This window comes from Arachis ipaensis, chromosome B3 (genome assembly GCF_059453495.1).
Source record: "Arachis ipaensis isolate K30076 ecotype BB chromosome B3, ASM5945349v1, whole genome shotgun sequence".
In the NCBI taxonomy this organism is placed as follows: Eukaryota; Viridiplantae; Streptophyta; class Magnoliopsida; order Fabales; family Fabaceae; genus Arachis; species Arachis ipaensis.
The window spans coordinates 88,312,767-88,316,020 of NC_142438.1; the positions used below are offsets into that span (position 1 = coordinate 88,312,767).

General features: G+C 32.6%; 1 non-coding gene across 1 annotated transcript; it reads left to right on the top strand.

The window, feature by feature from the left end:
* Positions 1-357: 357 nt before the first annotated feature.
* Positions 358-465, top strand: LOC148571492 (small nucleolar RNA R71). Its single transcript, XR_015908159.1, has one exon. It is a non-coding gene; the product is annotated as a small nucleolar RNA R71 (small nucleolar RNA).
* Positions 466-3,254: the final 2,789 nt, after the last annotated feature.

Consider the following 3,254-nt stretch of genomic DNA (forward strand, 5'->3'; position numbering starts at 1 on the left):
CTCAGGATCATAGGCTTCTTCTTCAGAAGATGCCTCTTGAGTACTGTTGGATGCAGCTTGCATTCCATGCAGACTCTGAGAGATCATATTGACTTGCTGAGTCAATATTTTATTCTGAGCCAATATGGCATTCAGAGTGTCAACTTCAAGAACTCCCTTCTTCATAGGCGTCCCATTATTCACAGGATTCCTTTCAGAAGTGTACATGAACTGGTTATTAGCAACCATGTCAATGAGTTCTTGAGCTTCTGCAGGCGTTTTCTTTAGGTGAATGGATCCACCTGCAGAAGTGTCCAGTGACATCTTTGATAGCTCAGATAAACCATCATAGAATATATCCAGGATGGTCCATTCTGAAAGCATGTCAGAAGGACACTTTTTGGTCAACTGTTTGTATCTTTCCCAAGCTTCATAGAGGGATTCACCTTCTTTCTGTCTGAAGGTTTGAACATCAGCTCTAAGCTTGCTCAGCTTTTGAGGAGGAAAGTACTTGGCTAAGAAAGCCGTAACCAACTTATCCCAAGAGTTCAGGCTGTCTTTAGGTTGAGAATCCAACCATAATCTAGCTCTGTCTCTTACAGCAAAAGGGAAAAGCATGAGCCTGTAGACTTCAGGATCTACTCCATTAGTCTTAACAGTATCACATATCTGCAAGAATTCAGTTAAGAACTGAAAAGGATCTTCAGATGGAAGTCCATGAAACTTGCAGTTCTGCTGCATCAGAGAAACTAATTGAGGTTTCAGCTCAAAGTTGTTTGCTCCAATGGCAAGAATGGAGATGCTTCTTCCATGTAAATTGGAATTAGGTGCAGTAAAGTCACCAAGCATCTTCCTTACATTATTATTATTTTCGGCTGCCATCTCCTCTTCCTGTTCGAAAAATTCGGAAAGGTTTTCTCTGGATTGTTGTAATTTAGCTTCTCTTAATTTTCTCTTCAGAGTCCTTTCAGGTTCTGGATCTGCTTCCACAAGAATGTTCTTATCCTTGCTCCTGCTCATATGACAAAGAAGAAGGCACAGAAAAATAATAATAATAATAGAGATCCTTTATACCACAGTATAGGGATCCTTTTGTGAGTGGAAGAAAAGAGGGAGACAAAGAATGTGATGTAAAGAAAGAAACACACTGTGAGGAGGCTAGAGAATGTGAGATGAGATGTTAGGATATGAATGAATAAATAGAATAAGATAGGGGAGGGATAATTTTCGAAAATTATTTTGAAAAAGAGTTAGTGATTTTCGAAAATGGATTTTGAAAATTGTTAGCAATTTTTTTTTCGAAAAATTTTTAAAATTAAAAATAAAAATAAGAATAATTAGTTAATTAAAAAGAAATTTTTGAAAAAGAGGGAAGATATTTTCGAAAATTAGAGAGAAAGAGTTAGTTAGGTAGTTTTGAAAAAGTTAAGAAACAAACAAAAAGTTAGTTAGTTAGTTGAAACAAATTTTGAAAAGATAAGAAGTTAGGAAGTTAGAGAAGATATTTTGAAATCAAATTTTTGAAAAAGATAAGAAGATATTTTTGAAAAGATATGATTGAAATTAGTTTTGAAAAAGATTTGATTTTAAAAATCTCAATTAATGACTTGATTCACAAGAAATCACAAGATATGATTCTAGAACTTAAAGTTTGAATCTTTCTTAACAAGCAAGTAACAAACTTCAAATTTTGAATCAAAACATTAATTGTTATTGTTATTTTCGAAAATTTGGTATAAAAATAAGAAAAACATTTTTGAAAAACATTTTTGGAATTTTCGAAAATAACTAAAAATTTTTGAAAAAGATTTGATTTTTGAAAAAGATTTTGAAAAAGATAAGATTTTCAAATTGAAAATTTGATTTGACTCATAAGAAACAACTAGATTTTAAAAATTTTTGAAAAAGTCAACTCAAATTTTTGAATTTGATGAGAGAAAAAGGGAAAGATATTTTTTTGATTTTTGAAATTTTTATGAAAAATATGAAAATTATGCAATGCATGAAATTTTTAGATCAAAACAATGAATGCATGCAAGAATGCTATGAATGTCAAGATGAACACCAAGAACACTATGAAGATCATGATGAACATCAAGAACATATTTTTGAAAAATTTTTAATGCAAAGAAAACATGCAAGACACCAAACTTAGAATTCTTTAATGCTTATGCACTAAGAATTCAAGAATGCATATGATAAACATGAAAAGACACAAAACAAAAAATCATCAAGATCAAACAAGAAGACTTACCAAGAACAACTTGAAGATCATGAAGAACACCATGAATGCATGAAATTTTCGAAAAATGCAAGATGCATATGCAAATGACACCAAACTTATAACATGACTCAAGACTCAAACAAGAAACATAAAAATATTTTTGATTTTTATGATTTTCTAATTTTTTTGGATTTTTTCGAAAATTAATTGAAAAACAAAAATAAGGATTCCAAAATTTTTAATATGAATTCCAGGAATCTAGCATTCTTAGTCTAAAGTTTCAGTGCAGGAATTAGACATGGCTCACTAGCCAGCCAAGCCTTCAATGAAAGCTCCGGTCCAAAACACTAGACATGGCCAATGGCCAGCCAAGCTTTAGCATGTAACACCAGAGTATATTGCTCTTGATAACAAATTGCTGCTCATCATTTATCAAGTATGTAACTTACCTCTGATGGTTTGGAAGCCTCAGTCCAAAAGAATTTAGACATGGCTTTACAGCCAGCCAGGCTTCACATGCTTCATGAAACACTAGAATTCATTCTTAAAAATCTTGAATAAAATTTTTGAAAACATTTTTATTTTTTTTTTCGAAAATAGATGAGAGATTTTAGAAATATTTTTGAAAAATTTTTGAAAAGAAAATAAAAAGAAAATTACCTAATCTGAGCAACAAGATGAACCGTCAGTTGTCCAAACTCAAACAATCCCCGGCAACGGCGCCAAAAACTTGGTGCACGAAATTGTGATGTCCAGGCTCAAACTATTCCTGGCACGTGAGCAACTTGGTACGCGTAATCATGATTACACATTCATAATATGTCACAACTTTGATACAACTAACCAGCAAGTGCACTGGGTCGTCCAAGTAATACCTTACGTGAGTAAGGGTCGAATCCCACGGAGATTGTTGGTATGAAGCAAGCTATGGTCACCTTGTAAATCTCAGTCAGGCGGATATAAAGTGATAATGGTGTTTTCGAATATTATATAATAAAATAGGGATAGAGATACTTATGTAAATTATTGGTAGGAATTTCAGATAAGCGAA